Here is a 22,320-nt window from a genome sequence, read left to right as displayed (position 1 = left end):
TCGCCTAATCAAAAAATAAAATAAATTTCCATCGATCATTCGTATTGTAACATCTTTTAATTTCTGTTAAAATGAAATCCGATCGTTCGGTCATGCCGTAACCACGTTTAAAACCAAAAAGAGGCAAAATAATAATATAATAATCAAAAAATATCTTTTAGTAAAATAAAAAAAAAATCAATCGGACATTTTTCTTTGGGATTTTTTCTTTCTTAATCGAATTGACTAATAACCAAAGTGAAACTAAGGCTAAAATCAATTCATAAATCAAAGTTTTGTCATCACCTAAAAAAGCCATTTTTAAAGGTCCAATGCCTTGAAATGGTTTTTTCCGCTTTTATTGGTTAAACGTAGATTTCTAAAGGCCTAAAATCAACATGTAGCTTTATTACCTCTTTCAAAAACTAATAAGAGATCATTAATGGTTCAATGCCTTAATGTTTCTCTCCTTTCAAAAAGAACCGAAAGATTGTTTAATGGTTCAACGCCTTAAATGACCTTCCAATCAAAATATATCTTGCAAAAAAGATAAAAACAACTTAACCAACGCTTAGTTCTCAAAGAACTATGTAGGTCTGATTTCCTTATCACAATTGAGGAATACGTAGGAGCAAGGGAAACACCCTCGTCAACCACAAAAAGATAAAAATATAAAAGGCATAAAAAGACAGAAGAACATAAAAAAGGGAAAATAACATAAATTGAAGTCATATTTGCACATTTGATTAAAGGCTGATGTCTCTTGTGACGGACGTGTGGGGTGCTAGTACCTTCCTCGTGCGTAAATACAACTCCCGAACCTTTCACTTAAAGTTCGTAGACCACGTTTTTCCAGTTTTTCCGACGTTTTCGTCAAATAAATGTTGGTGGCGACTCCGCGCGTATTCCTTTCTTGGAAGGCGCACCCGCGAGTCAGGCGTCGCCCTCCCACCGAAGGGTAGGTTGCGACAGTTGGCGACTCCGCTGGGGACTGTTTTTAGAGAGTTAGACCATTTAATCTTGTGCAATGTTTTATCATGACTTTCTCCTTTGTTGGTTTCCCTTATTTTTCTTATGTTCTTGTATATATAACTCTTTGATGCTTTTAGTGTGTTTTAAAATGTATGCATGAGGTAAATATTTATTCATTTGATGCACAGAAACACCAACACTATTTGCACACACGATGAGTTGAAAAAAGGGCCCTATACCCAGGTTCGTGGAACATAAGGAGTGGAGGTGAATCTGTGATCATGCTAGGTCTCCGACTTGCTCGATTACGTCTCCTCCACAAGTGCCAATGCTAGGAGAATTGGAGCAACTGGGGCAAAAAGGAAGGAAGGAGATACCCATGCCGTCACTTCGGCGTTCGCATGGGTCAAGCCTCTGCAGACCTCTCATGGTACCCAACAGTATGCGCAACATCATCCGAGCTTCTCAGCTCGCGCCGAGAACTCATCCAATTCAGCACCCGCACAGCCTAGAGCGCCCGCCCCCATCTAGAGGGAGGCCCCCCAAGCTCCGGCTTCAACCATGACTCGCCCGGCCGGCAATGCCTACTTTGGTGCCGGTTCCAATGTGATGAGGAACTTTCCCCCGAGGCCGATTCCAGAATTCACCCCGATCCCAATGACGTACGAAGACCTCTTGTCATCCCTCATCACCAACCAAATGGCCGTAATAACTTCCGGGAAGATCTACCAACATCATTTCCCAAAATGGTATGACCCCGACGCAACTTGCGCGTACCATGGGAAAACCCCGGGCCACTCCACCGAAAAATGCCTGGCCTTTAAATACAAGGTCCAACATTTGATAGACGCCGGATGGCTGACGTTTCAAGAGGATCGGCCCAATGTGAAAACAAACCTGCTCGCCAATCATGGAGGGGGAGCAGTTAATGCCATTGAGTCGGATAGGTCACGTAGGTCTAAGCCTTTAAAGGACGTGGCGACCCCTAGGAGGTTTATCTGTGAGGCCCTACAAAAAGGGGGTGTAATTCCCCACGGTGGTCATGAAGAGGATTCTTGTTTGTTGCATCCCGATGAGCTACATAACATGGAAACATGTTTAGCAGTGGAGGACTTGTTGCAACAGATGATAGATCAAGGCCGACTGGAAGTCGGCGATGAGGGGAGGGAAGAACAGTATATATGTATGCAGTCTGTAGATGAAAGAAGTTTTGGGAGGCCTAAACCTTTGGTGATATATTTCACCAAGGACGCAGCTCCACAAAAGCCCCGATACCCCTAGGTAGTTAAACCTGTTCCTTTCCCATACCGAAACAGCCACGCAGTCCCGTGGAGGTATGCACCTCCAAGTGAAAGGAAAGAAGAGGCCACCGACATCAGCTCGTTGTCAGCTAAGGTGACCAATATCACGGGGCTGAGCGGTGTGACCCGCAGCGGTCGCGTGTTTGCACCCCCCGACTTGCCGACACAACCCGCAAACGTTAAAGGTAAGGCAAAGATGATGGAAGAACAAAATGACAAAACGACCCTCACTTCAAACGAGGATATTCCGGTGAAAGGTCTTCCGAAGAAAAGGGATGGTTGTGGCAAGAAGGAAGTGTCACTAGAGGAAGCGAGTGAGTTTCTCCGCATTATTTAGCAAAGCGAGTTCAAGGTTATTGAGCAGCTCAACAAAACCCCGGCCAGGGTCTCTCTTTTAGAACTACTCATGAACTCTGAGCCTCATCGAGCTTTGCTAGTAAAGGTCTTGAACAAAGCCCATGTGGCCCAAGATATCTCTGTAGAAGGCTTTGTAGGACTCATCAATAATATCACCGCCAACAACTATCTCGCCTTCACCGAAGAAGAAATCCCGGCCGAGGGGAGAGGGCATAACAAGGCTTTGCATGTATCAGTCAAATGCATGGACCACGTCGTGGCCAAGGTGCTCATCGATAACGGTTCCAGTTTAAACGTAATGCCCAAAAGCATGTTGGAGAAATTACCGTTTAATGCTTCCCATCTAAAGTCAAGTTCCATGGTGGTCCGTGCCTTCGACGACACTTGCCTAGAGGTTAGGGGAGAGATCGACCTCCCTGTACAGATAGGCCCCCATACCTGTCAGGTTACCTTTCAAATAATGGATATTAACCCCGCTTACAGCTGCCTTTTGGGACGCCTGTGGATCCACTCGGTGGGAGTCGTTCCCTCTACACTTCACCAAAAATTGAAATTCATAGTAGAGGGACATTTGGTTATCGTATCGGGCGAGGAAGACATCTTGGTGAGTTGCCCATTCTTTATGCCATATGTGGAAGCCACAAAGGAGTCATTAGAAACATCCTTCCAGTCATTTGAGGTGGTAAGCATTGCCTCTGTAGATTCCTTCTCTGGGCAACCTTGCCTGTCCGATACGGCAGTAATGGTGGCCCGAGTGATGTTGGGGAATGGTTACGAGCCCAGAATGGGTTTAGGCAAGGACAACTGCGATAGAACTAGCCTGATAAGTGCCAGAGGAAACCGTGGGAAGTTTGGGTTAGGCTATAAACCCACACAAATGGACATACAGAAAAGCGTTGCAGGAAGGAAGAGCAGAGGTCAAGGCTCGCGATAGGGGGCCCGCCCTGCCACATCAGTAGAAGCTTTATAAGCGCAGGTCTAGGACACGAAGGCCAAGTCATTGCGATATGTGAAGATGATTCTCCGGGTGGGTCGGATATGGTACGACCATGCCCTCTTGGTTTCCGACTTGGAAATTGGCGAGTGGAGGAGCGCCCGGACATTTACGCAACAAGCATAATGTAACCCTTTGTGGCTTTTAAACTCCACAATTGGGCCTAGGCTTTAGAGTTTCCTTTTGTTATGGCTTTATGTCTTTTGTTCCTGAATTTATAATACAAAGATCTTTCTTCATCTGTTCCTATGTCTCTACCCATTCTCATCCATTTGCATGTTTATTTCTTTACGTTTAAAATGCTAGATCCAACGATCAGTCCCTCGAAGGTACTAATACCTGGGACCCGACCATCGATTTCGAGCAAGAAACGGATCAAACGAAGGATGAAGAGGACGAGGATGTGGGACTTCCCCTGGAGTTGGAGAAGATAGTCGCCCATGAGGACCAAGAGATGGGGCCTCATCAAGAAGAGACGGAACTAGTGGACTTAGGGACCGACAGTGGGAAAAAAGAAGTAAAGATAGGCACGGGTATGACCGCACCCATCCATGCAGAATTGACAGCCCTGCTAAAAGACTACCAAGACATCTTTGCTTGGTCGTACCAAGATATTCCCGGTTTGAGTTCTGACATTGTACACCACTGATTACCTCTAGATCCCGAGTGTTCCCCGGTGAAACAAAAGATGAGGAGGATGAAGCCCGAGACATCCTTGAAAATAAAAGAAGAGGTAAAGAAACAATTTGACGCTGGTTTTTTGGCTGTCGCTTGGTACCCAGAATGGGTTGCCAACATTGTACTAGTCCCTAAGAAGGATAGGAAGGTGTGAATGTGTGTAGATTATTGGGACCTGAATCGAGCCAGTCCCAAAGACAATTTCCCTCTGCCGCACATCGATATCCTCGTGGATAATACGACCAATTTTTCTTTGTTTTCCTTCATGGATGGGTTTGTAGAAGGATTGTAGAAGCAAAGCTTCATGGTGAATCAAAGGTGATTCAAAGGTGTTTTGATGATAACAATGATGATGACAAAAGATGATGACAAAAAGCTCAAAGATCAATCAAAGAACAACTCAAGTGAATCAAGAACAATTCAAGAGTTCAAGATAAGACTCAAGAAGAAAGTTTAGAGTCAAGAATCAAGAATCAAGAGAAGGCTTAATCAAGATAAGTATGAAAGGTTTTTCTCAAAAATTGAGTAGCACATGATTTTTCTCAAAACATGTTTACCAAAGAGTTTTTACTCTCGGGTAATCGATTAGCAGATTGTTGTAACTGATTACCAGTAGCAAAATGAGTTTGAAAAAGTTTTCAAATTGAATTTACAACGTTCCAATTAATTTCAAAAAGCTGTAATCGATTACAATGTTTTGGTAATCGATTACCAGTGCCTTTGAACGTTGAAATTCAAATTCAAATGTGAAGAGTCACATCCTTTCACATAAAAGCTTTGTGTAATCGATTACACTTATTTGGTAATCGATTACCAGTGACTGTTTCTGAATAAATCAAAAGATTTAACTCTTCAAATGGTTTTTGACTTTTTCAAACTAGTTTTAAGTTTTTTTCTAAAAGTTATAACTCTTCTAAATGGTCTTCTTGACCAGACATGAAGAGTCTATAAAAGCAAGGCTTTGTTTTGCAATTTAATAAATTCCTTCAATCTTGAATAATTTTCCAATCAATCTCTTACAATCCTTTACAAGCCTTGAATCTCTTTGAACTTCTTCTTCTTTGTACCAAAAGCTTTTTGAAGTTTTATGGTTTTCCAAACCTTGAAAACTTGTGCTATTCATCTTTTCATTCTCTTCTCCCTTTGCCAAAAAGAGTTCGCCAAGGACTAACCGCCTGAATTCTTTTTGTGTCTCTCTTCTCCCTTTTCCAAAAGAACGAAGGACTAACCGCCTGAATTGTTTTGTGTCTCCCTTCTCCATTGTCAAAGAATTCAAAATGACACAGTCTGAGAATTCTTTTGATTCTTCCCTTTCCTTTATACAAAAGTGTTCAAAGGACTAACCACCTGAGAATTCTTTTGTATCCCCATTCACAAAGTATCAAAGGTTTAACCGCCTGAAATCTTTGTCTTAACACATTGGAGGGTACATCCTTTGTGGTACAAGTAGAGGGTACATCCACTAGGGTTTCAAAGAGAACAAGGGAGGGTACATCCCTTGTGGATCTTTGCTTGTAAAAGGATTTTTACAAGGTTGAAAGAAATCTCAAGGACCGCAGGTCGCTTGGGGATTGGATGTAGGCACGGGTTGTTGCCAAACCAGTATAAAAACTCTTGTGTGTTTGTTTCTTTCTTCCCTACTCTTTTACTTTCCGCTGTGCATTTAATTTCCACTTTTACTTTCTGTTAAGTTTCTCTTATACTCCTCATTCTCTTAACAATTTAGTAAAAGCCTTAGAAGAGTAATTTTTTAATTAGTAAAGGCTTAGGAATAATTAATTCAACCCCCCTTCTTAATTATTCTGAGGCCACTCGATCCAACAGGGTTCTCCGGTTACAATCAGATAAAAATGGCGCCTGAGGATATGGAAAAGACTACCTTCGTCACCCTGTGGGGAACATTCTGTTATAAGGTGATGTCCATTGGACTCAAGAACGCCGGGGCAACTTATCAACGGGCTATGATGGTTTTGTTCCATGATATGATGCACCGAGAAATCGAAGTCTATGTGGATGACATAATTGCCAAGTCTAAGACCGAGGAGGAACACCTTGTCAACCTGCGGAAGTTGTTCGAAAGTCTTAGGAAGTATCAATTGAGGTTAAACCCCGCTAAGTGCACCTTCGGGGTCAAATCAGGGAAATTGCTAGGTTTCATCGTGAGCCGGAAAGGGATAGAGGTGGACCCTGAAAAGGTGAAGGCCATACTTGAGATGCCGGAATCTCGTACCGAGAGGCAGGTCCGAGGTTTCCTGGGACGTTTGAATTATATTGCCAGATTCATATCACAGCTCACCGCTATTTGTGAGTCGTTGTTCAAACTCTTACGCAAAAACCAATCCGTCCGCTGGAACGAGGATTGTCAAGAGGTGTTTGGAAGGATCAAACAGTGTCTCATGAACCCTCCTGTGCTTATGCCGCCAGCACCCGGAAGGCCTCTCATCTTATATATGACGATTTTGGACGAGTCGATGGGGTGTATGCTGGGGCAACATGACGAGTCTGGGAAGAGAGAGCGTGTTGTCTACTACTTGAGTAAGAAGTTCACGGCCTGTGAAATGAATTACTCCCTGCTCAAAAGAACGTGTTGCGCTTTTGTCTGGGCGTCCCACCTGTTGGATCGAGTGGTCTCAGAATAATTAAGAAGGGGGGGTTGAATTAATTATTCCTAAACCTTTACTAATTAAAAAATTACTCTTTCAAGGCTTTTACTAAATTGTTAAGAGAATAAGGAGTAGAAGAGAAACTTAACAGAAAGTAAAAGCGGAAATTAAATGCACAGCGAAAAGTAAAAGAGTAGGGAAGAAGGAAACAAGCACACAAGAGTTTTTATACTGGTTCGACAATAACCCGTGCCTACATCCAGTCCCTAAGCGACCTGCGGTCCTTGAGATTTCTTCAACCTTGTAAAAATCCTTTTACAAGCAAAGATCCACAAGGGATGTACCTTCCCTTGTTCTCTTTGAACCTAGTGGATGTACCCTCCACTAGAACTGATCCATAAGAGATGTACCCTCTCTTGGTCTCAGTCAAACCCAAGTAGATGTACCTTCTACTTGTACCACAAAGGATGTACCCTCCAATGTGTTGAGACAAAGATCTCAGACTGTTAAACCTTTGATACTTTGTGAATGGGGATACAAAAGAATTCTCAGGCGGTTAGTCCTTTGAACACTTTTGTATTAGGGAAAGGGAAAAATCAAAAGAATTCTCAGACTGTGTCATTTTGAATTCTTTGACAAGGGAGAAGGGAGACACAAAAGAATTCAGGCGGTTAGTCCTTTGTTCTTTTGGAAAAGGGAGAAGAGAGACACAAAAAGAATTCAGACGGTTAGTCCTTGGCGAATTCATTTTGGCAAAGGAGAAGAGAATGAAAAAGATGAATAGCACAAGTTTTCAAGGTTTGGAAAACCAGAAAACTTCATAAAGCTTTTGGTACAAAGAAGAAGAAGAAGTTCAAAGAGATTCAAGGCTTGTAAAGGATTGTATGAAATAAGTGTTCAAGATTATTGAAATGTAAAACAAAGCCTTGCTTTTATAGACTTTCCATGTCTGGTCAGGAAGACCATTCAGAAGAGTTATAACTTTTAGACAAACTTAAAACCCATTTGAAAAAGTCAAAACCTTTTTGAAGAGTTACATCTTTTGATTTTTCAAAAACAGTCACTGGTAATCGATTACCAAATAAGTGTAATCGATTACACAAAGCTTTTGAGTGAAAGGATGTGACTCTTCACATTTAAATTTGAATTTCAGCGTTCAAGGGCATTGGTAATCGATTACCAAAACATTGTAATCGATTACAACCTTTTGAAAATAATTGGAACGTTGTAAATTCAGTTTGAAAACTTTTTCAAACTCATTTTGCTACTAGTAATTGATTACAATAATATGGTAATCGATTACCAGAGAGTAAAAACTCTTTGGTAAAGGTTTTGCCAAAAACTCATGTGCTATTCAAAGTTTTGAAAAAAACTTTTTAATACTTAGCTTGATTGGGTCTTTTCTTCATTCTTGAATCTTGAGTCTTGAATCTTGATCTTGATTCTTGAGATCTTGAATCTTGAATCTTGATTCTTGATTCTAGGCTTTCTTCTTGAGTCTTGAACTCTTGACTTGTTCTTGATTCACTTGAGTTGTTCTTTGATCTTTGAGGTTTTTGTTCATCACCTTTGTCATCATCTTTTGTTGTCATTATTGTTATCATCAAAACACCTTTGAATCACATTCACCATGAAGCCTTGCTTCTACACCACCGGCTAAGACAATACATGTTGAGCCATACCACCTGGTTGATATCCAAGATGGACCCGGTTAAGTACATTTTTGAGAAGCCTGCTCTCACAGGACGGATCGCCCGATGGCAAGTCTTGTTATCCAAGTTTGATATAGTTTACGTCACCCAAAAGGCGATAAAAGGAAGCGCCTTGGCAGATTATTTGGCTCAGCAGCCTCTCAACGACTATCAGCCCATGCATCCCGAATTCATGGATGAGGACATCATGGCCTTGTTTGAGGAAAAACTAGACGAAGACCGGGACAAGTGGACCGTGTGGTTTGATGGAGCATCAAATGTTCTAGGCCATGGCATTGGAGCGATATTGGTCTCGCCAGACAATCAATGTATACCTTTCACAGCCAGGCTGGGGTTTGATTGCATTAACAATATGGCGGAGTATGAAGCGTGCGCCCTGGCCGTCCAGGCGGCAATTGACTCTAATGTCAAACTGCTCAAAGTATATGGGGACTCAGCACTGGTGATTCACCAGCTGAGAGGGGAATGGAAAACTAGGGACCCCAAGCTGATACCCTACAAAGCCTATATCAAGGAGTTGGCTGATTCCTTTGATGAAATCTCCTTCCATCACGGTCCCCGGGAGGAAAATCAAATGGTGGATGCGCTTCCTACTTTGGCGTCCATGTTCCAGCTAACACCGCATGGGGACCTACCATACATTGAGTTCTGGTGTCGTGGCAGACCCACACATTGTTGTCAGGTGGGAGAGGAACGAGATGGTAAGCCTTGGTATTTCGATATCAAGCGGGTCGTTGAAAGCAAAGAGTACCCATCGGGGGCTTCCGATAATGACAAGAGGACATTGAGGAGATTGGCGGCCGGTTTCTTCATGAGCCGGAGCATACTATATAAAAGAAACCATGACATGACCCTCCTGCGATGCGTGGATGCCAAAGAGGCGAACCACATGATCGAGGAAGTCCACGAAGGTTCGTTTGGAACGCACACCAATGGGCATGCTATGGCCAGGAAGATCCTGAGAGCAGGTTATTACTGGCTCACCATGGAAAGTGATTGCTGCACCCATGTAAGGAAATGCCATAAATGTCAAGCATTCGCGGATAATGTCAATGCCCCGCCACATCCTCTGAATGTCATGTCCGCCCCTTGGCCTTTTTCCATGTGGGGGATAGATGTCATCGGGGCCATCAAACCCAAGGCTTTGAACAATCATCGCTTCATTCTCGTGGCAATATATTATTTCACCAAATGGGTCGAAGCGGCTTCCTACACCAATGTCACGAGGAGTGTAGTGGTCAGATTCATAAAGAGGGAGCTGATTTGTCGGTACGGACTCCCTAGGGAGATCATTACTGACAATGGCACCAATCTGAATAACAAAATGATGCAGGAAATGTGTGCAGATTTCAAAATCCAGCATCACAACTCCACGCCCTACCGACCAAAGATGAATGGAGCCGTGGAAGCAGCCAACAAGAATATTAAGAAAATTATTCAAAAGATGACAGTGTCTTACAAAGATTGGCATGAGATGTTGCCTTTTGCCTTGCATGGATACCGAACTTTGGTACGAACTTCTACTGGGGCAACACCGTATTCCTTGATTTATGGAACGGAAGCGGTACTCCCGTTTGAAGTAGAGGTCCCTTCCCAGAGGATACTAGCAGAATCAAGTTTAGAAGAATCAGAGTGGGCTCAAACACGCTACGACCAACTCAACCTTATTGAAGGTAAGCGCTTGACGGCCATGAGCCATGGGCGCCTGTATCAACAAAGAATGAAGAATGTGTTCGACAAGAAGGTGCGCTTGCGCAAGTTCCATGAGGGGGACCTTGTGCTGAAAAAGATGTCACACGCTGTTAAAGATAATCGAGGGAAGTGGGCCCCGAACTACATCATTGAAAAAGGGCTTTTTCCATGAGGGGGACCTTGTGCTGAAAAAGATGTCACACGCAAGTTCCATGAGGGGGACCTTGTGCTGAAAAAGGGCTTTTTCTAGAGGGGCCCTGGTGCTCATCAACATGGATGGCGAGGAGCTACCTTCACCCATGAACTTCGATGTTGTCAAGCGATACTACGCTTAGAATCTGGGGCAATTGAGGATATCGCTGCATGTTCTTTTATTTTTGTGTGATCTTTTTGGTTTCCCCCAGTGATTCCTATCCGCTGTAATTTTCTCATCACGGTCTTTTAAAAGAAGAGAACATGAGATTGAGGCTTCAGTCCTCACTTTGTGCTTTAAACCATGTGCAGTTTGTGACAACCTGAGCCTTTTCATGGGATGCCCCAAGCGCTTAATTAAAACTAACCTAACCAACTTTCACTAAAATGATTGTTGCATTTGAAAACATTCATGCATATGCATACACATGCATATTTTGTTATCTTATGACAGGAGCAGAATCATCTTAGGCAGTGGTCAAATGCCGAGACGAGGCTAAAGGCATAAACCGATCAAGGTAAAATGGTAACGCGACCACAGTTTTGTTGCGCGATGTCGTTTCCTACTTTCAGGTACTTAGGAACGGACGCAAGTAGAGGCTAGGGTCACGATTGATAGATCGTCATCCCTTGCCCAGCTCTGGACAAATGGAAAGCGGCGTTGGGAGGCAGCCTAGTATCCTTTGAATTCCCAGTAATTATTACTGTTGCATCTTTAAAGTAAATATTGGATGCCTGATCTACCCTAAGGGGGTTCGAGTAAGCGAACGCCGACCCGTAGAGAGTCATACTTATGTCTTCTCTAAAAAAAAATGCAGGTTAGCTCGCCTGGGCGAGCAACCCCTGCACGAGATGGGTTAAAAGAGGGGGAGGGGAACGTTTTCTTCACCCAAAACTCCCCCCCCCCCCACTTTCAAAAAACGCAAAGCCACGGGACTTGCTGTTTTTGCGCCCCTTAGCCACCTTTGGTTGCATTTTGCTTTCATTTTTTATACTCCTACTCTCTCCAACAAGTAAATACCTCATTCTTGGGCTCTCTAGCTTCCCATTGATGTATTTTGGTGCTCTAAGTTGCATGTATTTGCTAAAAAACGTGAGGGGTTTATCCTTGAATTGTTGCTTGTTTTTGTTGAATTAAGGGGTTGAAGGGGATGGCCTTTGGCCTAGGTTGTGTTCTGAAATAATGGGGCATGACACATTGCCCCCATTCCCTTGATTTTCATGTCCCAAACATGCGCCCACCAAGTGTTCGGTGAAATGCCTAAATGGCATTTGCACATGATTTTGTGAAACTTAGCTTGTGGAACGAATTATGCACATATGGCTGCCATTGTGAGTGTATGGGCAATTTTGTAGAAGCTAGACTAAAGTGCCAAAAGCATGACTTACGCCTAGGAATCTAAGTTTTTGGTTTTGAATGTAAAAGATGCATGAATATTAGAACATGTTTGTGAGGTCTTTGACTAGAATTTGAATTTGCTGCCTCATGAGGAGTGCCTTGCACCTAGGTAGCATGAAAAATACCTTTCAATAATATGTATATATATGTTGAATATATAGCATTAAAATTCCTTGCAAAATGTGTGAATATATAGCAAAAAATACCTTTCAATATTATGTATATATGTTGAAGATATAGCTTGAAAATGCCTTGCAAAGTGTGTGAATATACAACAAAAAATGCCTTTCAAAATGTGTATATGTTGGATAGGTAGTGTAAAAATGCCTTTCAAAATATGTATATTTGTGAGTAGGTAGCATAAGGAGCCTTTCAAAAGAAATGTGCATGTATGTGGGATGTAGCATGAAAATGCTTGTAAAAAATATACGTGGATATGTGTCATAAAATGCCTTTCACCAAAAAAAATTATTATGTGTGTGTGTGTGTGTGTAAATGCATGTATATAGGTATGCATCATAAAATAGCACGTGCCCCAATACGATTGTTTTGTAAAGTGCATGTTGACACTCGCACCATATAAGTGTTGTTTGGCTCTTGTTTGTAATGATTGGTATTTCCTTGTGAATTAACTTTCTAAATGTTTGTTCTCACAGGAAATGGCTCCGAAAAAGCTTTCCGTGTAGAGATCTAGGAGGGATGCCGCGGATGAAGGGACCAGTGCTGCCCTCGAGTTTGATAGCCATCGTTTCAGGAGTGTCGAGCACCAGCAGTGCTTTGAGACCATCAAAGGATGGTCGTTCCACAGAGAAAGACGCGTCCAGCTCAGGGACGATGAGTACACGAATTTTCAGGAAGAGATAGCCCGCCGACATTGGACGTCGCTGGTGACTCCCATGGCTAAGTTTGACCCTGAGATAGTCCTGGAGTTTTATGCTAATGCTTGGCCCACAGGAGAGGGAGTGCGAGACATGCGATCATGGGTGAGGGGCCAGTGGATTCCCTTTGACGGAGGAAAGCTAGGAGTGTGAGTTTAGTCAGAGGAGGAATAGGGTCGATGGTTTCGACGAGGAGGCCATTTCCCAGCTATTACGCACACTGGGGCAGGATTTTGCCCGGACCGTTGCAGGGAGGCGGGTGAGGATCATGCGCACCAGCATGACCACCTTGACCTAGATGTGGATGAGATTGCTGCTCAACAATGTCTTGCCTAGTGATCATAACTCTGACATTCCTTTGCCGATGTGTCAGCTGGTGTATGCCATCCTGACACGGATGAGCGTCCATGTGGCTCAGTTGATTGCTGACGCCATCTATTTATTTGCAGGTATGCCACCCACTAGGCACCCTTTAAACCCGGATAACAAGGCCCTGGGGTTTTTGGCATTGATCACCGGCCTCTGCCAGTCATTCGGGGTTCCCGTCACTCCTAGTAAGGTGATCCGACCGCTGATAACCTGGGCCTTCATTGAGAAGTATTGCACGCCTAGGCAAGTGCAGGGTGATGCACCTCAGGCCGTAGACGCACCGCCACCACCTCATCAAGCTGATCCTGCTGGGTCACTAGGCATGGAGCATTATCTACAGCACTTGGTTTGCCAACAGGCGGCCAACCACCGGGGGCAGGTGCAGATACATGAGTGTCTCTACCAGCTCAGCCTTAGTCAGCAGGGGCAGGGTTTCGCTCCTTTTGTGTGCCCTACTCCAGAGCAGTTTAGGGCTGAGGTCGCATGGCCCAGAGATTGGCCCGAGGCCCATGCAGGGGAGGCGCCTACAGGATCTCCCGGCGATGCAGAGGAGGCCCGTATGGATGAGGAAATGACGGACTTGCTCGTTTTCTTGGGAGGAAGCGGAGCCACGTGACCGAGGTCACCACACCTTTTTATTGACATTTTTCTATTAGTTTGCTATTGACGTTTTCTGTTATTGTCTATATTGATGTTGACATTACTATTTTCTGTTTTTGTGCATATGGTTACCAACATTACTATCATTATTATTCGTTTCTGTTAGAAATTTTTGGCGTTATGGCTTTTAGTTATTTCGTCACCGTTTTTGCGATTTACCATTTCGTGCGTTTTTCGTTTACCTTGTGGTTAGATGTAAGTAGGTAGTGTGCGCCCTCGTCCGCATGACCTTTTCAGAGAGAAAAAGAAAAAAAAAAGAAAAAAAAGGAGAGAGGAAATGAACAAATGATAAATAACTTTAAAAAAAAGAGAGGAAAAGGAAAAGAGAGCAAGTAAGAAAAGAAAAATAAGGAAGAAAAAAAGGAAATAATAAAAAATAAAAAGTTGTCTAGCTAAAAACAACATGCTTGTGAAAAGAGATAACTTCCAACTTTTCTTTGGAAAAAATTCACTGATCATAAACAAATTTTGAAAAAAAATGTTTATACACTTGAAGGGTGAGTGCTATGAAAGTTTTCCCGAACGCCCAAAAATGGACTCGGATGAATGCACAAATTGATAAAAGAACATATTTTGGAAACATTGGGTCGAGTTAAATAGGAAAAATGAATCCTGAGCTCTAGTGTCACATGACCATAAAAACTTGATGCTTGAGTGTCCACATGGGTGCATGCATGACCAGTTTTGCATAAAATTTCCTAATCATCATTGTTGCATGTGTGTCATGGAAATAATGTGGGACATCCCCTTTATCCCTGAACCACTGGCCAGACCAACACCCTGACATATATCATGTCCATCCGTTCTACAAGCCTTGAGCCAAAGTCCCAACTCACCATAAACCTTGCCCTCAAAAGAAAACAAAAAGGAGAAAATTCCCGATCAAAAGAATCAGCAAAAAGCAAAAAGAGAAAATTCCCAATCAAGAAAAAATGGGAGAAAGCAAAAAAAGAAAGAGAATTCCCAATCAAGGATCGGAAGAAAACTGAAGAAATATGCAGAAAAGGTATTTGGACTAGACAATATCTGAACAACACAGAATTGTCACCAAGTAAACAAGAAAAGAAAGGAAACCACGATCTAAAGTGGTCCTCTCCCTTTGATTGCCAACCAAAATCCTGTGCATCAGTGACTTGTTCACCTTACACTAAACAAAAATAGAAAAGGAAAAGGCCAAGAACACTCAAAGCCCAAATTTCCACAAGAAACAAACCATTCCCGAGGAAAAGTCCTATTGATCCATGATCACGCATGTAATATTTGATTTGATAGGAAATGATTTGCAAAATCAAGTCGTGACATATTTATGGTTCGGAATTAGGATGAAACACTTACCTGCGTGAGATTGATAAACTTTGAGTGATTTTCTTCTATTTTTGTTGGACCCAGTGTTTCCTCTAAAGGGTCATTTAGAAACGAAATGCTAACATCCAAAATCTCATTTATGGTTATGAGAAGATTTCATCAGCATACTCTCCTTCCCCGGTAGACACATTTGTTTTTCATCCAAAAAAAGCACATGTTGCTCTGATCAGTTGGAAGTTTTGTCTCTTTACTAAAGCATGTTCGCATTTTAGTAAAGAAAACACCGCGACTATTTTAGTCTCACAGGTTATCCAGAATTACGTAGGTCTGAGTTCCTCATTGAGGATACGTAGGAGCAAGAGCCTCGCTTTTGTCGGCCGCCCCACAATCTCTGTCATACTGACCCTGGGGTCATGTGACACGCGGAGACAAATTATGGTCATTCCACTCACCTTTTCGCCATTCAGACACAGTCATGTCCGATGGCACACAGAGACAAATTATGGTCATCTGCATCTTTTGTCATCCAAAGGCGGCGGACCCGATGACACGCGGAGACAAATTATGGTCATCTACGTCTTTTGTCATCCAAAGGCGGCGGGCACGATGACACGCGGAGACAAATTATGGTCATTCAGCTCACCTTTTGCCATTCAGACACAGTCGTGTCCGATGGCACGCAGAGACAAATTATGGTCATTCTGCGCCCTTTTGTCATCTAGAGGCGGCGAGCCCAATGACATGCGAGAACCATTTGGTGCCACACTTTTACCTTTTGTCATCCAGAGGCGGCAGCCCCGATGACATGCAGGAACCATTTGGTCCCGCACTTTTACCTTTTGTCATACAAAGGCGGCGGGCCCGATGACATGTAGGAACCATTTGGTCCCGCACTTTTTCACATTTTGTCATCCAGAGGCGGCGGGCCCGATGACATGTAGGAACCATTTGGTCCCACACTTTTTCACATTTTGTCATCCAGAGGCGACGGGCCCGATGACATGCGGGAACCATTTGGTCCTGCACTTTTTACCTTTTGTCATCCAGAGGCGGTGGGCCCGATGACATGTGGGAACCATTTGGTCCCACACTTTTTCACCTATTGTCATCCAGAGGCGGCGGGCCCGATGACATGCGGGAACCATTTGGTCCTGCACTTTTTCACCTTATGTCATTCTGAGGCGGCGGGCCCGATGACATGCAAGAACCATTTGATCCCGCACTTTTACCTTTTGTCATCCAGAGGCGGCGGGCCCGATGACATGCGGGAACCATTTGGTCCTACACTTTTTACCTTTTGTCATCCAGAGGTGGCGGGCCCAATGACATGTGGGAACCATTTGGTCCCAAACTTTTTCACCTTTTGTCATCCAGAGACGGCGGGCCCGATGACATGCGGGAACCATTTGGTCCCACACTTTTTCACCGTTTGTCATCCAGAGGCGGCGGGCCCGATGACATGCGGGAACCATTTGGTCCCGCACTTTTTACCTTTTGTCATCCAGAGGCGGCGGGCCCGATGACATGCAGGAACCATTTGGTCCCACACTTTTTCACCTTTTGTCATCCAGAGGCGGTAGGCCCGATGACATGCGGGAACCATTTGGTCCCACACTTTTTCACCTTTTGCCATCCAGAGGCGGCGGGCCCGATGACATGCGGGAACCATTTGGTCCCACACTTTTTCACCTTTTGTCATCCAGAGGCGGCGGACCCGATGACATGCGGGAACCATTTGGTCCCGCACTTTTTCACCTTTTGTCATCCAAAGGCGGCGGGCCCGATGACATGCGGGAACCGTTTGGTCCTGCATTTTTTACCTTTGTCATCCAGAGGCGGCGGATCCGATGACATGCGGGAACCATTTGGTCCCACACTTTTTCCCTTTGTCATCCAGAGGCGGCGGACCCGATGACATGCGAGAACCATTTGGTCTCGTACTTTTTACCTTTGTTATCCAGAGGCTGCGGGCCCGATGACATGCGGGAACCATTTGGTCCTGCACTTTTTACCTTTTGTCATCCAGAGGCGGCGAGCCCGATGACATGCCGGAACCATTTGGTCCTGCACTTTTACCTTTTGTCATCTTGGCACGGTGGGCCCGATGACATGCGGGAACCATTTGGTCCCGCACTTTTACCTTTTGTCATGCAGAGGCGGCGGGCTCGATGAAATGCAGGAACCATTCGGTCCTGCACTTTTACCTTTTGTCAACCATAGGCGGCAGGCCCGATGACATGCGGAGACAAATTATGGTCATCCGCACACTTTTGCTATCTGTAAGACTCGATGAGTGATAAACGTGCAGAGACAAATTATGGTCATTCTGCGCCTTTTGTCATTTAGGAGCAGCAAGTCGAGTGATAAATACGCAGAGACAAATTATGGTCATTCTGCGCCCTTTGTCATTCAGGGACAGTGAGTCGAGAGGTGGGCGGAGACAAATTATGGTCATTCCCGACACCTTTTCGCCATCCAGAGGCGATCGTGTCCGGTGGCACACAGAGACAAATTATGGTCATTTTGCGCCTTGCCACCCAGGCTCGATCGTGTTCGAAGACACGCAGAGACAAATTGTTGTCATTCTACGCCTTGTGTCAAGCAAGAGGAACGAACTCGACAATATCAGGATAATGTTGGTCGTTCGGTACTGATCATTTTCAAAATTTTTGCAGGTTTCGCTGGCAGGGAGATTGATCGGCCAACTGGTGTTTCGCTCGAACGAAATTAGTGTCTTATCTTTACTTCCCTTTTATCTCCAATAAAAGACAAGTAAAGAGGGACAACTGTCATACCCTAATTTCTTCCGGGGACCATCTGTTTGTTGGGATGTGACCCTCGTTTGAAGAAAGCATTGTTGCGCAATCCGTGAAGTTCCGTAACATGCTGGAAGTCAAAAGAAAGCATTGTTTCGCAATCCATGAAGTTCCATAACATTCTGGAAGCCAAAGAAGGGATGATTGCGTAATCCGTAAGGTTTCGTGACATTACGGAAAGAAAACGAGTATCATTGCGAAACTCGTAAAGTTCCGTAACGTTACAGAAAAAGAATCAGGAAAAAGGTAGGGGGTGTATTTAGTAAATAGGGGGTGTAAATAGCAACCAGGCCCACTTCGGCCTTCCAGGAAGTTCCACCAGAAGGCGGTGCCTTCTAGAGGAAGAAACCTAGCTCGCCTGGGCGAGCTGGGTGGCAAGCTTCTCCTTCTTTTCCCTATAAATAGGGGAAGGAGGGAAGAACAAAGATGTTCAACCCTCTTGGTATCTGAGAATCATTTTAAATTAGTGAGAAAAATTGTTTCCAAGAAGAAAATCCAAGCTGAGGCACTTCCGAGATGTTTCCATGAGCGATTTCGCAAAGATTTTCCATCGTTCTTCGTCATTCTTCGGTCTTCAACCGGTAAGTTCCCAAAATCGAACTTTTGAATTCATTCTATGTACCCTTAGTGGTCCCCACTTGTTCCGCGTGCTTTTATTTTCATTTCATTTACTTTCTGTACCCCCTTTTGACGTGCTTTAGTAATTTATTTAAGTCATTTTCTCGCCTAATCAAAAAATAAAAAAAATTTCCACCGATCATTCGTATTGTAACATCTTTTAATTTCTGTAAAATGAAATCCGACCGTTCGGTCATGCCGTAACCACGTTTAAAACCAAAAAGAGGAAAAATAATAATATAATAATCAAAAAATATCTTTTAGTAAAATAATAAAAATCAATCAATCAGACGTTTTTCTTTGGGATTTTTTCTTTCTTAATCGAATTGACTAATAACCAAAGTGAAACTAAGGCTAAAATCAATTCATAAATCAAGCTTTTGTCATCACCTAAAAAAGCCATTTTTAAAGGTCCAACGCCTTGAAATGGTCTTTTCCGCTTTTATTGGTTAAACATAGATTTCTAAAGGCCTAAAATCAACATGTAGCTTTATTACATCTTTCAAAAAATAATAGGAGATCATTAATGGTCCAATGCCTTAATGTTTTCTCTCCTTTAAAACAGAACCGAAAGATTGTTTAATGGTTCAACGCCTTAAATGACCTTCCAATCAAAATATATCTTGCAAAAAAGATAAAAACAACTTAACCAACGCTTAGTTCTCAAAGAACTACGTAGGTCTGATTTCCTTATCACAATTGAGGAATATGTAGGAGCAAGGGAAACACCCTCGTCGACCACAAAAAGATAAAAATATAAAAAGGCATAAAAAGACATAAGAACGTAAAAAAGGGAAAATAACATAAATTGAAGTCATATTTGCACATTTTATTAAAGGCTGCCGTCTCTTGCGACGGACGTGTGGGGTGCTAATACCTTCCCCGTGCGTAAATACAACTCCCAAACCATTCACTTAAAGTTCGCAGACCACGTCTTTTTTTGGTTTTTCCGATGTTTTCCTCAAATAAATGTTGGTGGCGACTCCGCGCGTATTCCGTTCTTGGAAGACGCCCCCGCAAGTCACGCGTCGCCCTCCCGCCGAAGGGTAGGTTGCGACAGCTACCAACTCTGCTTCATCAACCAATGGCTGCAACAATTCATCCATAGAGTCAACATAATCCCTTGTGATTTTATATACAAGTATAAAAATAAGTTCAGGTTTATCAACCCATTTTCAGAAATGTCGTTGGCAAGCCAATGATAAGGGATTCACAATTATGTGTATTACCCAAAGTGATTGTCGTAGAGCAACTTCCCTGTCACGGCCCTCAAGTTGTCAATGTTTCCTTTGTCGTTGCAACTCCTGTAGGTTGCACAAAGCAAGAAGGTTTTCAGAGTACTGGACTTTAAGATCCACTTGCATGATCAGTAGAGGATTCACAACTTGATTTGCAGTCCTTGCATCTGAATCCAAGGAGGTTAAGGCAAAAAGAGGTGGGGGCCATCCAAGTAAAGTAAGAAGTGCATGATGCTCAGCAATTTCTTGGGGCCTCAAAATAGCAAGAGCTCAGTAGAAACCCAAATTCTCATCAAGGGAGAGGGACAATTAACTTGGTAAATGAGATGAATCAACAGGGAAGCACCCCTAAAAGCTAATTCAAATTGTAGATACCAACAAATCTTCTGTTGAGTCAATCTAAAAGCATTTCATCGGACCATCCCATAACAACATAATTGTACAAAAACACCCTAACATGCTCCTTCACACCAAGTACTTTCTAATCTATGGTTTCATTCCTGAACCCTATCCTAGGACGCCATCAATTCAGCACAACAGCTTCACCTTCTGGACCCCTTTGTCCATTTACAACCAGAAGTTTCTCCCCACAAGCCTTGAAAGCCAGGCCCCATCCATTAGAAGAATCAGCCCGTATTGGAAGCCTTCCCAATTCACTCCAAGTGTTCCTTTCCTTGTCATATTTATTCACCATGTTGCTTCGATGCTCAACGACATACAGCTGGTTATCCACAACTGCCACAAGTGGAGGTGCCTGAGCACCCCCATTAACATATGGTTACATACCCTCTATTTTCCGCCAATTTCTAGTCTTAAGATCATACTCCTCCCCACAAGTCAATGAAACAATAGGACTTGACATGCCACCAATCACATAGAATTTGCCATCCATAAAAAAACCAGAGCACAATGTACGTGGTGTATGCATGTTTGGCAATAGTTCCCATGTACCTGAATTTGAGTCATACAACTCTGCCAATTCAAGAAAATTTCCATATTTATTAGTTCCACCAGCAACAATAGCAATTGAACCAAGACTTCCAGATCCGAACAAGCAGCGAGGACTGTTCATCTCCTTACACTTCACCCAATTGCAAGAAATCAAGTTGTACTTCCAAATGGAAAAATCCATTAATTCCCGATCCAAAACCAGTATTTCACTCCCCACAGCCAAGGACTCCTTCTCTGCATGATTAAAACACTCATCACAAGGTATCTTAGGTAATGTTATCCATCTATTCCTCTTGGGGTCAAACACCCTCTTGGATCACAAACCAAATAAACCAAATGCTCTAGCTCCACAATCCCCAGCTTCTTCCTCAACTCAAATAGATACCTGCTCCTAATTAGCAAGTTGTACCTTTTATTTATACTTGATAGTGAAGCATAATCAGATCTACTAGCCCAAGCAAGACAATTCAGCACAACATCATAAAAAAAACCAGGAAGAAGCGAATCATTTGCTCCAGCTCTAGGAAAACCATCATTCACTCCTTCCCTTGTATCCAATTCAACAAAGCTATTATTCACCTTCTCTACATCCTCCTACAAGGAACAATCCTTGCGTATTCTCTTTTTCATGTCAATAAACCTTCAGTGAATCCCAACAAAAACTTGAATAAGCAACCCACAGCCACAAAGTCCTTCCCAACAAAGTGCATGCCACTAATCTCTATCTCCATATTCTTTCCCTCAAATCTATGATCTTCAATTAAAATTTGTAATCACCTTATACTAAATAATCATCCTTTCACTGGACTTACACCCATCTGGTACATTAATTGGAAAACATAACCTCATATAAAATGAGAATAAAAAATATGTTAGCAGAAACTTATCTGATAGAAGAACATGCCAAAGTTGATGAGGGCCTGCTTTTGTGTGTTTAGATGTTGTTATTGCTCTCAGATAGGGACAAGCAGATGCAAAATTAGTAAATGATGTTACTAGAGAACCCTGCAATAGTTGATCCAGATAAGGCATGTCATCAGTCCCAAAAACTTTCCATGCTTGCCCCTTCATCTTAGCTCCAATGTCTCCTTCAAGTAGAGTTGCAGCACCAACTTCTAAGAAATTATATGCTCTCATGCCTTGTGAATTTACAACATGATCATTGTATTAAAATATATTTGAAAAACAATAAATTTATGAAGCAATTTAAGAAGGGATAAATTATAAAGAACAATATAAATATAAACAACAGTGGCCATTAACACAACACCTACACCTATAGATTAAAACCAGATATAAAATATTAATTACCTGTGAGCTTTCATTGATCGTGACTGTTGCTTCTTAATTCTTAATAGCATATTTAACATACATATTAGGATATTAATAAACATGCAATCAATAGTTTTAGAGCCAGATTTTTTTTATTAAGTTTAGGTATTAAAAATTTAGCAAACTTAACTCCATGTGAACGAAAATTGCTTGACCAATAATTACACGCTCTTGTGTCAATGATATATGAAAGACATTCATATTGCACCGGTTGATTCATCAACATTAATCCAATTCAATAGGGAAATGATACGTATATATGAAATGTGGTTGG

At 42.8% G+C, this 22,320-nt stretch overlaps 2 pseudogenes; both read right to left on the bottom strand.

The window, feature by feature from the left end:
• Nucleotides 1-20,033, bottom strand: part of LOC100812075 (RINT1-like protein MAG2) — a 36,414-nt pseudogene extending 16,381 nt beyond the window's left edge.
• A 124-nt stretch (nucleotides 20,034-20,157) lies between these two features.
• Nucleotides 20,158-21,851, bottom strand: LOC100811546 (F-box/kelch-repeat protein At5g60570-like; annotated as a pseudogene).
• Between the last annotated feature and the right edge of the window lie 469 nt (nucleotides 21,852-22,320).

The sequence above is a fragment of the Glycine max genome, chromosome 15 (genome assembly GCF_000004515.6).
Source record: "Glycine max cultivar Williams 82 chromosome 15, Glycine_max_v4.0, whole genome shotgun sequence".
Lineage (NCBI taxonomy): Eukaryota > Viridiplantae > Streptophyta > Magnoliopsida > Fabales > Fabaceae > Glycine > Glycine max.
Note: the sequence above shows the minus strand (reverse complement) of the source record. Positions and strands in the feature narration are given on the sequence as shown.